This window comes from Grammomys surdaster, unplaced genomic scaffold (genome assembly GCF_004785775.1).
Source record: "Grammomys surdaster isolate TR1022 unplaced genomic scaffold, NIH_TR_1.0 126198, whole genome shotgun sequence".
NCBI classification, from domain to species: domain Eukaryota; kingdom Metazoa; phylum Chordata; class Mammalia; order Rodentia; family Muridae; genus Grammomys; species Grammomys surdaster.
Genome location: NW_021621003.1, coordinates 5,780,053 through 5,794,198, shown reverse-complemented (window position 1 = coordinate 5,794,198; position 14,146 = coordinate 5,780,053). Strand labels below are relative to the sequence as shown.

General features: G+C 42.9%; 1 protein-coding gene across 4 annotated transcripts in view; it reads left to right on the top strand.

Moving 5' to 3' along the window:
• Positions 1 to 2,057: 2,057 nt before the first annotated feature.
• Gng2 (G protein subunit gamma 2) overlaps positions 2,058 to 14,146 on the top strand; it is a 98,265-nt gene continuing 86,176 nt past the window's right edge. Inside the window, exons 1-2 of one of the 4 annotated variants that reach the window (XM_028758600.1) lie at positions 2,097 to 2,149; positions 2,317 to 2,356. The gene's annotated coding sequence lies outside the window, so the exon portion shown is untranslated. Of the gene's footprint in view, positions 2,150 to 2,316; positions 2,357 to 14,146 lie in introns of all 4 variants that reach the window. The other 3 variants (XM_028758597.1, XM_028758601.1, XM_028758598.1) reach the window with 3 other exon arrangements.

The window sequence follows — 14,146 nt, the reverse complement described above, 5'->3', positions numbered from 1 at the left end:
AGAGAGAGAGAGAGAGAGAGAGAGAGAGAGAGAGAGAGAGAGAGGGAAAAGTAAAGATCTATTTGAATCCACAGCTAATGCTAGATTCAGCTGGTTTAAAAATGACCAAAGTCTTGTTTTTATAATTTTCCCAAACTTTAGAGACCTTTAAAAACTTTTTTTCTTAGGCTTAGCATCACACACACACACACACACACACACACACACACACGCACGCACGCGCACGCGCTCCACTGGACCTCAGCGGACCCCTCCTCTGGCACAGCACTTCTATTTGTTGTTACTTCAGAAGGGGCTCCTCAGCTTTAGTTCGAACAAACAAACAAACAAACAAACAAAAGAACGAACAACAAACAAAACAACTTTCTTTTACAATTTTCAGATGTTAGCAGGGTTCAGGTTAGCATCAGGGTCCCTTACAATAAAAAGATTTCTGAGAAATTTCATGGAACTTGAAATCAAAACAAAAGGGATCTTGGGATTGTCTGAGAACATTTCACCGAGACTGAGATTGAATTCTGTGCCTGCCAGGATGACACGCTACGGTAGTCCCCAGGGTGTGTGAGGAAGGTGCAGCTGATGAGCCTGCATCAATTCTAGATTTTCCTGTCAGATTCCCTCCCGGTGAATGAAGATAGGACAAGACCTTAAAAATACAGTTGCAGATTACTTCTGGTGATTGAGAAGGGTAGCTTTCCAGGCCTGGCTTCTGAGAGAGGATGGATTTATTATTTACATTTGAGACAGGGTCTCACCATGTAACCCAGGGGAACCTTGAACTCAAAGTGATTCTGCTGTCTCAGGCTACAGTACTGAAACTGCAGATGTGAGCTGCCACTCATCACCTCTCTTTAGGAACAAGAACTCCCGTCTCACCTCCCTGCTGGGGTTTAAACTGTAGCTTCCCCCAAAGTGCTTCCTTAATCCAGAGAAAGAACAACTCAAGCCTGGGGTAAATTGTTACCACAAGAGTCAGGGCTCAGCTGTGAACATAGCTGTGGGGGAAGCCAGGAGGAGCAAACACTGCTCTCCCACCAGCTATTTCCTGTCCAGGCCACTTGTCACCTGAGTTTCAATCTCTTGTAAATAATATCTGCTAGTAGGTAACTAAGTATTTTCTCTGTTCCCGGAACTATTTGAAGCACCATGTGTCTGTCTGGTCTTTCTTAGTTCTCAGATTTTTCACTGTGAAATATGGTATGATTTTTGCAAGTGGGGAAACTGAGGCGCATAGAAATTAAGTCATTTGTCTAAGTTCACTGGCAGGAATGACAGCTCAGATTCTAACTCTGGTGGACAGCCAGCCAGTGGGTTCTCTTTATCCACAACACCATCCTATCTTCTGAAACAAAGGGCAAAGGAGGCTCCTCAGTCCTACCAATATTACCTGGGTGGTTGAGGAGGGGGTCTATGTCTGGGCTGGGAATCCGGGCCATTCAGACACACACACCCTTGCCCCCACTCCCTTCATTCACACTCTTCTCAGACCGTTCCCACTGCTAGGACTATCTTGGCATTGCAGGACATGGCTTAGCTCCCACATCCCAGAAGTCCTGTGGGACCATTATTTTCTAAGCGTATGGGTTAAATAAAATCTCAGTGGTAGGGAGACCGTGGGGAAATGAAGCTCCGGGAAGGTTGGTCACAAAGGAAAAACTCGGCAGCAAGAAGCTGCAAACTGCCTGGGAATGCAGATAGGCCATAAATCAGAAGGAGCTGCTGGCTGGCCTGGAATCTCAGGACCAGAGCCTACCGCCGGCCCAATAAAAACCAGTAGCTTCAGTTCAGAATGAGAAAGCAGTTTAGGTGTGAGGAGACCCACTGAGGCATTGTGTGGACACTGTTGGGAGATGAGATAGGGACGGAGAAGACAGTGCAGTAGGGAGGTGGGGATGGAGAGGCGCTGGAACAAAGGGGTCCAGGGGATTAGAGCCAAATTACCATCAGCAGCAGACAAAGCCACGTAAGAGGAAGCCTGAAGTTGAGGGAGAAGCAAACAAGAAAGCTGGCTTGCTACCCGATACTTAAGAGAGGAGGAAGTGGGAGATGCGCTGCTTCCTGTAGAAATGATGATTGAAGACAAAGCTGGGTGGGGACTCAGGCTTGGGCTTCAGCGGCTGCTGTACAGACAGACACTCGACGCCTCTCGGTGGGCAACTCCTACAGGGCTGAGCTGAGCTGGGCTGGGCAGGGCTGGGCTGGGCTGGGCTGGGCTGGGCAGGGCTGGGCTGGGCTGGGCTGGGCTGGGCTGGGCTGGGCTGGGTTGGGCTGGGCTAAGCTGGGCGGGCCGAGCTCACCACCCATCTGCTCCGCCAGGGGAAGCTGCTCTCTAACCAAGCCTCCGGAGCCAAGCAAGGTAAAGGACACGTTTTCCGTGTAGCTCCTTTTGAATTGAGACGAGAAAACCGTGCCTGTGGGTTTTAGGGTGGATTTCTTAGGGAAGCGAGGGACATTGTTTCGGACTTGGGGGAAAATGATTAAGATGAGATTTTAGTTTTTTTTTTCGAGAATGATGGTCAGATTTGTGACACATTTTGTTCGGGGTGTGGGGAGCCACCCTCAGTGTTTAGGAAAACAAGCGGAATGTAAGAAGTGGTTTGCTTAGCTGGCTCTGCAGTCCGGCAGCGCTGAGTTGCAGTCAGCTGGGCTGCGAAGCTGCAGTCTGGGCACCAGAGCGTGGCAGACCCTTGTTTTGGGGTGTAAGTCCTGAAAGATGTTAAGCACATTCATCTACGTATATATTTTCGTGGGCCGACTCTTTGCAACATTATGTCTGTGGTTTGGCTGTGAGGATGTTGGTTTCTTTTGTACATAGATTTTTACCAACAAAGGCTCGCATTTCGCGAGCGAGGGGCTAGTATTTACCTCTAAGGAACTAGTGTCTTCCTCTCTTTGCTGCTACCATTTGTTAGTAGGTCTTACCCTAAAGTTTCATCCTTATTTAAAGGACCATGGCTCGCCTGTAACTTGCTGAAAATCGGATACCGGTGTGTAAATGGATTTTATGCCTGTATGGATTTTATCCATCTCTAGAGCAAAGCGATTGTTAATTCCAGACAGAGATAATATCAAAGTGAGCTAGTTTGTTTCCTTGTCTGTGTATGCTGTACACTGAAGTAATGCAATCAGAACACAGTTTTTATTCTGTACATTTTCTTAAGCTTTGGATACTGATAATGAATCTGAAACTCGTTCGCGTTTATGAATGCTATATGTAAAAGTGCAATAAAGAGGTCTAATGGGCTTGAACTGAGATTATGGGCTTTCTTTGGCAGAACATGTAGGATAAACAGTTTAATAAACGGTGGCATAATTTTTAAAAAAATCTTCAACAGAAGTGTGGTTAAGCATAAGAAAGCATTGATTAAATGATTTTTACTGTTTATATATAATAAAAGGAGATAATTTTTCAAAGCAAAGAAAGAGCCTCGTGTGGCAGAATGAAAACAATAAAATGACATGTTAGAATACTCATGAATTATTAAAATACAAGTTTTTTTTTAACAACCCAATATACCAATTGAGAAAGCATGTACTTTTGTGATAAAAATCATTGTCAGTTGAAGAAGCCACACAATTGAGATTCTGTTTTGTTTTGTCACCTTTATAAAATTAATTTAGCTTCTCAGAATTTGTGGAGTAGAATTGCATTTTCTGAGACAGGAAGCATTCACAGACACTGAAGAAATAAATTTCTATTTTCCTGAGTGCATGTAGGAGTTGCTGTAACCATGGGGCTCTTGGGAAGGATTTCTTGAATTTAATCAAAGCAAGTCGTTTCAGGATTCCAAAGTCCCATTGCATCCTAAAGTGAAATATGTAGCACCATTCTTCTGGATGGAGACCTAGGCTTGATCTAGACTCTGGTGATCGAGCTGTGTGTCCCTAAATAAAATAGGAAGCTGGGCCTCTGGGCTGTATGGATGGCAGGACTTTCTTTTCTGTGTTCTGCAGATGATACTGACACCCTGCTTTGTTTGGGGATGTCTAGAAAATGTGCGTTACCCCTCCCATGTGTCTCACGGGAGAGTGAGGTGATGAAACCTTGGCCAGTAGGCATAGTAAAGTCAAGGGGGCCCCTGCTATCAGTCTGAAAACAATGAAGAGGTGCCTGTTTTGAGCACAGCAGAAAACACCTCCTTAATTGTTGAATTTCAGCTCAAGGCGGAATGTGAGTGAGCAACCGCAGATCTGTGAGGATGAGGGCAGGATTCTTTCTTAAGCAAGAAACAGAGGGGTGGGTGTGCTTCTACAACGGAGAAGGAGACTATTCCCACTGCTCTGGCCACACAGAGCACTAACAGGCATTCTTTTGCTCAGGGTATTTGGTGGCTGGAGAGGACATCAACAAATACTGAAATTTTAATGGTGTGTGTGTGTTTTCCTGACATATGGTCAATGACTGAATGGAAACATGACTCTTATTATTTTATGCCCAGCCCTGGGCCTCATGTGATGGGTATGTAGTAATGCCTTTAGCTGAATAACTTTTTGAGTCTGATTCTACAACTTTTAAGTCCAAAAGTAGAAAAACTATTCACAAAAGATCAGTGTGAGGAAAAGAAAGGAACGCAGAAGAGTGCCGAGAGCACACTCTGGAAACCAAATGCTGTCCCTTTGAATCCTTCCGCTGCTTCTTACTCTGTGACTCAGTACATGAATTTGTGAACCTTAGTTTCTTCCTTGTGAAGGAAGCACAACAGCACATAGTCAGGGTTTTATGTGACGTGGCCTTTGCTTATGTGTGTGGATAAGCAAGTGCTGGGTACAGAAAGATGCTGAAGCATCACTTTGTCCCTCTGTAGTGGCATCTGGAGAAGTTAGCTTAATCTTAGTCTCTGCCACTGCCTCTGAGCATGGAGATTTCTTTATTGTAAAAGAATATTCATATCACAAGATGTCCTACTTGAGTAACTGTTAAGCATGCAGTTTCATAGGATAAGTATAGTCACATTAACATGCTGTGTTGCCACTGTTCACCCCCTGAATTCTTTTTAATCTTATAAAACAGAAAGTTGGCAAATATTAAACAATAACTCTCCTTTTCTCTGTAGCTCAGGCCCTATTAAGAACCGTCGTGATGGAGATGGAATCACACAATGTTTCACGATGAACTTAATTCATCTTCTATGTTGTCTCCATGTTGTAGCACACGTGAGAATCTCCACCTTTTTAAGTTGAGAAACATATATCCATCCCCATGTTGTTTGTCCATTCATCCTTTGATGAATACTTGGACCAGTTTTTGGCTATTACAAACAATGCTGCTATGAATATAGCTGTGTAGAGTCCCTGGATTCTGTGTTCAGTTTTTGAGGAGCCACCATATTGTTTCCTCTAGCAGCTACATAACTTGGCACTCCGCCAGTAGGGCGCAGAGGTTCTAGTTCACCTTCATCTTCCTCAGGGCCTGTGGTTGATTCTTTTTGTTTATTTGTTTTGGTAATTGCCACCCTAAGGTGAGGTGGAATTGCTTTGTGATTAGATTTGCATTTTCCTGGCTATGGTCACAGAGTCTGGAATACTCCCTAGCCCATCTTGCGAGAGCAGATCTCATGTGATTCACATTTCCCCAGTGATTTTCATTTTTCATTTGCTTTTGACCACTAGTGTATCTTCTTTGAAGAAGTGCCCATTCAAATACTTTCCAATTTTGAATTTGATTCTTCTTCTTAAAAAAAAAATTTGTTTTTTTTTTCCAAAATTTGTGTGTGTGTGTGTGTGTGTGTGTGTGTGTGTGTGTGTGAATGTGAGTACAGGTGAACCCAGAGGCCACAAGGTATCAGATCTTCTGGAACTGGAGTTACTGGAAATTGTGAGATGCCTGTCATGGGTGTGAAAGACTATCTCGAAAGCCAAGGTGATAGTTTCTGAGGAACAAACCTGGGGCTGCCTTTTGGCAAACACATACACACACACTCACACACACACACCTCTTCCTATATGAACATGGACACACTTGTGCACAAACAACACAATCAACAGCAGAGGATGCTCAGTTATCTTTGAGTGATTGCCTGTTTCTATAAAGTAGCTTTACTGCAGAGGCTTGAATAAGGGAGATGGAGCCTTTTAGCTCTAGGCAAGGCAAGTATGTGCAATAGGACTTCTGCTTAGTGGGAAGACAGAAGGACCAGTCAGTGTCTTAACTGCATCATTGGCCTAGTTCAAATCATGCGTGCGTTCTCCTAATCATCTCTCCTGTGCCAAGTCTCTGAGACAGGCAGAGAACCTGGAAACTAGGTTGCTGGCTTCTCCTTGAAATTTACCACCCTGTCAGCAGGTGGTTGTTTCTTGAAAGCTTCCTCCACTCATTCCCTTCTCTCTTTTCTTCTTTTCCTCCTCCCCTTCCTCCTCTTCCTCCCCCTCTTCTTCCTCATTCACTTTCACTCTCTCATGCATTCACAGGGAAGTCTGCACAGCCCCAACCCCTACTCAGTTCGTTCCTTCTAGTTGGGCCAACCCTCTCTTTTTCTAACATGCGTTATAGGACTCCTCAATTCTTACCACTTCAAATTTTCTGTTCGTCTTCATTTGTCTTAGGTCATTCAGACCACAATAACAAATGGCCATAGATGAGGCCATTTATAAACAACAGCAATTAATTTCTCCCAGTTTCTGAGCCTGGAGATGGGAGATCATGGTGCCAGCAGATTATAGGTGTTTGGTGCTGACCTCTTGTGGCCTTACATTCCTGAAGGCCCTCTTCTATAAGGGTATCAGTCCTATGCAGGACCTGAGGACAGGCTGCAAAGACCCCTCCTCCTCTAACCCACTGCAATTATTCGAAGGGTTAGGCTCCAACATACGAGTGAGGGTAAGGGCACAAGCACTCCGCCAGAGCTACATTCATTCTGAGTCCTTTCTTTGCCTTTCCTTCAAAGCGAGGGTATATCCTCTACCTCAACTCTATTCTGTCTCCTCTTATTTAAGCGATGACAATAATTTTCCTTCCTACATAATGGGTTTCTTCACTTTTAATGATTGTTTTTTACTATATTTACTTATGTGTGTGCACAAATGCCACCGTGTACACGCGGAGGACTGAGGGCAATTTCCAGGGGTCAGTTCTCTTCCTGTCTTCTGTATTCTAAGGACCGAATTCAAGTTGCCAGGTTTGGTGGCAAACACTTCTACCTGCTGAGTCACCTCATCAGCCCAGCATTTCATTCCTTAATTACTGTATTTTACCTTACCTATTACCTTATTTTAGTTTTTCTTTATACGATTCACTTAATAAACAAAATCTACTCCCAACAAAGCCCGACCTTGACTTTGTTTCTTTCTTTGTTTGAAATAGGTTCTCACAGTATAGCCCAGGCTAGCCTTGAGCTCAGGCTTCTTCTCCCTCAGTGTTCTGAGTACTGGGAAGAGAGGTGCGTGCCATCATGCTTGCCTCTGCTTGACTTCTGTAAACTCTGCTGGCTCCCGTGCTTCCCCTACCTGTTGAAGGTTCCCAGCTCCACTAACTCGGACAAAGAATGTCAGGCTCTTCCTGTCCCTCTTCCCAACTCGCACTCTTCCCTTCGGTTCTAGTCACTGTTGTGTGTGGTTCACTTCTCTTACCTGATCTCTCCCTGCTTTCTAAGCATAACACACTCACTAGAGTATCTAACCTAGCTCAGGTTCTAAACTGTGCTCACAACTGCCTTTTTCACACCTCGAATCCACTTTCCCCATGCTAGATGCCATGACTAGTGATTACCGCTCTCCTCTTTCAACTTTGACTTATAAAAACTCCGCCTCAGTCTCACCATTTTCCATATTCCTCACCAAGCTACCTGAGTGGCAGTAAGCTGAATACCTCTTGCATTTGGAAATGGAAGTAACCAACTCCCCCCAAATACTGTCTACTCGTTTCTATGGTGATAACAGTCTCTTGGTCAGGGCCTCTTGGTCTCTAGCAGGACTGGTTTGTCCTTCCCCTAGATTGGCTCTCTTACTTCCCCTTTCTGCATTTCACCTCACAGCCCAGCATTTGCAAAGAGCTGGATCCTACTTGTTCTGTAAGGCTCAGTTCAGGGGTAAGCATCTTCCATGAAGCCTTCTCTGGTTGCTTCTGCTGGCTTCTTCTGCTATTTCTCAAATAACAGTATTTTTACTGTTTATCTGTTAATCAGTATTTTTCCCTGATTATCTGTTCTTACATCATAGCATTTAGCTTATTCTGGCGTGTATATTAATTTTGTACATGCATTCTCCTTTTAACAACACAGCAAGCACTTTGAGGATAACAACTACATTTGTTTCTGTCTCCATCTTAGCACACAATGCAATTTGTTTACCATCCAGTTATCTAATGAGCTTTGCTTGATGACTCATATTTTTGATGCAGAGTGAGCTAGACATAAAACTTGTTCTCTGGGCAATCACAGACCACTGTGAAAAATAGATACAGAAAAGAATTACAATTCAGTTAGTCAGTCTGGCCACAAGTCTGAAATGAGTGTCTCCCCATGCCACCTACCCTTTGAGATGCCAGGGAACAAAACAAGTCAGTTCTTTCTTTTCTTGGAACTTAAATTCTAGTTTTACGAGAGACTCAATAAACATGTAAACCCAAGGCTTGTAGATCTGGCTGCACATTAGAAATCACAAGGGGATTTGAAGGAAAAAAAAAAAAAAGCTCTATCCCAGTTTTACCCTAGACTATAAAATCAAAGTCACCCAGGATTGGAAACCACAGGCAAAGACAAATCACAATAGAAGAAAATACACAAATATAAGCTGCCACTGTGTGTTGTGTTAGATAAAAGGGATTGTGGTTGTATCATTTGTATATGTGATGGGTAACGATGGGGATTTAGTGTCCCCTCCCCTCCCCTCCCCCCCCCCCCCCCCCCCCCCCCCCCCCCTTTCTCTCCTTTTCTTTCTTTATTTTTTTTTTTTTGTAATCCCAGAAGGCTTCTAAGAGGTCACACTGGGGGTGAGACCTTCAATGCTAAACATTGATGTCAGGTATGTGAAGGCTCTACAGAGTGTTTCCATGAAGAAAGTACCTTCCTGAAGTAAGGCTGAGGTGAAACCCTGGAGGCACTGTGCCCTTCCTCCCACATAGGCAGGATGACTTACAGACTCTCTTCTACTGGAAGCAGCCTTTCAGTCAACCCAGACAGGCTCCAAGGCTTGGCTACTCCACTGAGTATTTGGCCTGGGCTAGATTTTATTTAGATCAAATTGATTTGCACAGTCATGAAGACTTCTCCATTTAATTATAGATTTTTTTTCCTATGCTGCAATCAACTCAACAGGGTTTGTTGTCTGAAGTAAACACTATCCTTATTGTTTAAAATAACCTTAGATACATGATAGTCGTCTCCTAGATGAATAAAGAAGAGAAAGCAATGATTTCTGTTCTTAATTGTGTTTGGGGGAAGAAGCAAAAGCCCTTACAGAGGAGTCTTTCAAGCCACTCCAAGTAAAAGCACTCTCTCCTGTTTGAAGGGATAAACGGCACCACCCTCAACAGCCAGCTGAGAACCAGCGTTTGACAAGCATTTGTTTGTGCCCTTAACTTTCTATGTTACTTTTTTCAACTTATCTTTAAATTAACCATGTGAAATGATTTTTTTTCTGCCAGAATATTTTGAGCTGCTGGTGAGAGGGAAAAAACCGTTGCCTAAATGGAAACAATAGGAACTTGATCCCAAGATCCAGAGTCTGTTATTGAGCAGCTGGGCAGTGTTCTTAAGGAGCTGAACTCTGACACCCTCAGCTGATTTGCTCCCCTCAGTATGTGGAGATGCCTGCTAAAATCCAAAGAAGGGACAGCTCAGTGCAGCTCAGTGTCCACAGGCACAGCCGAGGGCCTACGCTCCTCTCATGAAGCTCGTTTGCTCATTTGTGACAATGTCTGACTCAGCATACTAGAGCTCATCATGTAGTCCAGGCTGGCCACAACCTGACAACCCTCTTGCCCCAGGCTGCTAACTGCTAGGATTATAGGTGTGAGCCACAACACCTGTCACTCATGCATCTAAAGCCTAAAAGCAGCCCGTGTGGTCACCTGTTCACTGAGGAGGACTGGGTAGGAATTTCTCAAGTATGAGGCTAGCCTGGGCTCCATAGGGGAGTCAAGTACATCAGAAGCTACATGGATAGACAGCGCCTGTCTTAAGTAAAGGCTAGAGATGTGTCTCAATCACGGAGCGGTTGCCTGTATGCACAAGACCTCAGATGTGCTCTATAGCACTGTGAAAGAAGAAAGAAAGGAAGAAAGAAAGGAAGGAAGGAAGAAAGGAAGGAAGGAAGGAAGGAAGGAAGGAAGGAAGGAAGGAAGGAAGAAAAAGAAAGAGGCCTCTCTAGCTGACTTCCCCTCCTGGCTCACACATGACCAAGCAGAAGGAACCACTGTGATTGACTGATTTGGTAGTTTCCTTCCAGAGGCCTTGTTGCAGCCCAACCTCTGTGAAAAATATGGTCACTAGAACTCCAGAGAAAAGTCCACTACTATTAACAAAACCAAAGAGCGGCCTCTGGGGCAGCTGTCAATATATTCTGCTATTATTAGTTCCATTTTGCAAGTGAGGGTACCAAGACTTGGGAAGGTTAAATAGCCTCCCCAAATCACACAGCTTGATCTTACTAGTTTCCTTGCATTTCTCTTTGAGAACAACACACACATGCACACATATCTACACACACAGACACACACACACTTATCATTTATGCATATGCACATGCCCAAACTAGTTTTTCGCTGGTGATCTACATAGAATGGAGAAAGAGCCCCAAGTGTAAAGAATGACCTTCTCAAGAGAATATTCCTGAAAGAAATTCAAGTCCTGTAAAGACAATAGGAAAAATACTTAATCAACCCTGCATGTCTGCAATATATATATGTGTGTGTGTGTGTGTGTGTGTGTGTGTGTGTGTGTGTATAAAATGATGGAGATATCATATACATATATATGTATATATACATATATGTACAGCATATATATGTACACACACACACACACACACACAACTTGGTCCTCTGTGACTGGTCATGCAAATTGATTTGATCTAAATAAATCCAGCCTGGCCTGAGTATTGAGCTCAAAGGCCAAGGACTCTGTGACTGGTGTTTGTCTAACTTAAATGAGAAGCCTGTTTTCTTCTGCAGCGTATATTTTGTTGATTACTGTGCCTATAAGTGAGGCTTGTATGGTCTCTGGCATTTCTGATTACAAGTTACTTAGACAACAGGTTTCCACCCTTCACCTCTGGAGGGAAGTGGGTGCATGGTTCCGTAGGGGTCGTGGTTCCGGTAGTGGATAGCATGTTCTCCTCCCTCCTCCCTTCCACTCAGGTGTTGCATTTCCCAGGCGACTCGGGTGCTGCAGCAGTAGGGGAGAGGGGGAGATTTCAGTGTTGTGACAGGTTTCTGTGTGTTCTCATCCTAACAGACAGGTGATGGTGGGGGTGTGCTTTCTCTGCAGTCAGAGATGGAGTGCCTCCTACTCTTACATTTGCATTTTCAAACAAAAAAGTAAAGTTAATTTCTAGGCTTTGCCAACAGAGCCCTGTTTAAGAAGGGTGTTCATCTGATCTGTGTTGAGCCATATTTAAAAAATTACATAGGAGCAAAAACCTCACTGCCATTTTAAGAGCTTCCCTGGAGTGAACTGATCTCTTACCTTTTTTTTTTCTTTTTTAAGACTTTATGAATGTATTTAGGGAACGCTGATACCCACGAGTATTATTTAATCATCTTACTACCTGTCTTTTATAATGTCTTAAAATAATCCAAAATACAGCACTGTAGAAAAATAAAGAACGTGAATAGGAGTTGAGCGGTTACGATTACTGTGAAGTCAGAAATTGCTTGGGGAAGACGCTAAAAAGTTCCTATGCCGGTCTCCTCATATGATGGATATAAAGTGTTTATCTCTCATATGCCTAAACTATAGCAATTATTTTAGAAGCAGAGATATTCCTATACATGTCATATTGCTACCAACATGAAGGGCAGCGTCTTTTAATTTAACCAAGGACTTCTTACCAGCGTCTAGCAGAAGGAGTTGTCTCATCCAGTCAGTGTTCATCACTGGAGTCTAGAGTCAGCTGAGGAAGCCCATTTCTCTGGCAAAGCCAGCGTCAACGGTCTGATTTAGTGAAGTGTTAATCTCAGATTCAAACTGTTTATCTAAGAGTCCACGGGTTTATCCATAATCACCTCCAGTTTTTCTTCCAACTCAAAATAGACTTACACAGCCCAAGCCTGTTTTGTTAGGTGTGGCCAGGTGCCTGGCATCGGCTCGAGATAGGCAAGCAGCCTGGAAAGAAAGCTATAAAAGTAGAAAGAAGCTATAAGAATCATATTTAGACATATCCCCTGGCCATTGAAAGTGGGGGCGGGGGAGGGCAACAATGGCAGCCGCACTCCAAAGCTTGGATTTGAAAGTGAAGACAAGAGAATTCTCTGCACTGACCAGTAATGACTTTGGAGTGTGAATGATAGACAGGTTTTGCTGGGTATAGAAGAGCTGTTATCCTAGTCCAGTTTTGCCCATCCTGACTGATAGTCCTTTGGTTTTTCCTTTAAACCATCGGAGTGGTTATTGGCATTAATGCATAAAACATGTACATAATTCTGAAGATAGTGATTTTAAATGCCTATTTTGTGGAATTTGTGTGTATATAATGTTACTGAGTGGGGAAGATAATTAGGTTTACATAAGTAATTTGTGTTATTTATTTTTTATTTTATTTTTGTAATAAGGCTTAGTTCCATTCCTCACAGAGGAAATTGGTATGCTAAAATGGTTAGCAGATCTTTCTTTGAGGGAGTCAGGAGCAGAACCAAAGTCAGACCTGTGGTGCTCAGCAGGTAAGGAGATCTATCTACAGGAATGTCTTGTTCAAAGTGCAGTGTTCAAAGAGAAGCTAAGAGTCAGACCAGGCCTGGGTCTCTGTCTGGAACAGGTCTCTGTAAGCCCCATGGTCATGTTCCAGCTACAGACCATGATGCATAGTTTGTACAGGCCTTAAATGATGTTTACTAAATAGATAGAAGTCATTTTCATTTCTTTAAATATCTGGATTCTTTCATGTTTGAATTTTAAAAATAAAATATTTAATTTGGACATCCTGTAACAGGTCTTTGCTACTTTGTGGGTTCTTCTTTCTTCCACTCTTTTCCACCTCTTTCCTTCCACCCTTTCAACCCTCTAACACTAGATAGAAGAGAAGAAATGGTAGAGAGGAAGGGAAAGAGATCCCTGAACAAAGTCAGGGGTTGGAAAGGGGTGATGTTATGTTAGACTGCCTGCTGGTTAGGGGTGTTGAGATCCTTTGCCACCAGGATATCTAATTTCTTCCTCTTGTTTTTTCTTCTTTGCACACAACTATTTAACAAACTGTGACCAATAACCAACAACCAGCCAACAGCCCACCACCCCTCTCAGGCCCTAGCATTTACATTCCCTCTGAAAAGTCCCCAGAATTCTAAATGCCACACAATCACAAAAAGTGTCTGTAGCTGGTAAAATCAGACCCCTGCTAGAGCAGGAGGCAAATCACGGTCAGCTGCTGTGGTCACTCTGAGGCAGCCCCATCTCCCACACCTGAGATTAAAATGAAAACATATAATATCTCTGTGTTTATTAAAGAAAACCAAAATTGTCACTACAACATCCATTTTAAAATACCTTGATACTAAGATTTCTAATTATTCTTCTATAACAGTTTGTGCTCCCGGATTTAAGTTATTTTGTTTGGTATTTCTTAATAAATATTTTATTTTGCATACTTATTTCACTTGAGTCCCTAAAACTACTTTATGTAATACTTAATTATTTAGATGAGAAAGAGATTAATTATCTCCCATAGATAAATTCAAATTAATTTCATTGTAAACCTGAGGTATAAATAGATTAATCTTGGAACAGAGGGAACTGGTTCATTTTCTTTCCACTTCTGTTTTCTTCTCTCTGACTCTCTGTCTCTCTGTCTCTCTCTCTCTCTTTCTTTCTCTCTCTCTCTCTCTCTCTCTTTCTCTCTCTCTGTGTGTGTGTGTGTATGTGTGTGTGTTTATTTTTAAGGAGAAAGGCCTGTTGACTTTATTGCCTGTTGTTGCTCCTCATAGCAAAAGATATGCCAATAAAAGCTGAAAAAACAAAAACAAAAACAAAACAATAAAAACTTTAAATGGATTTTATAA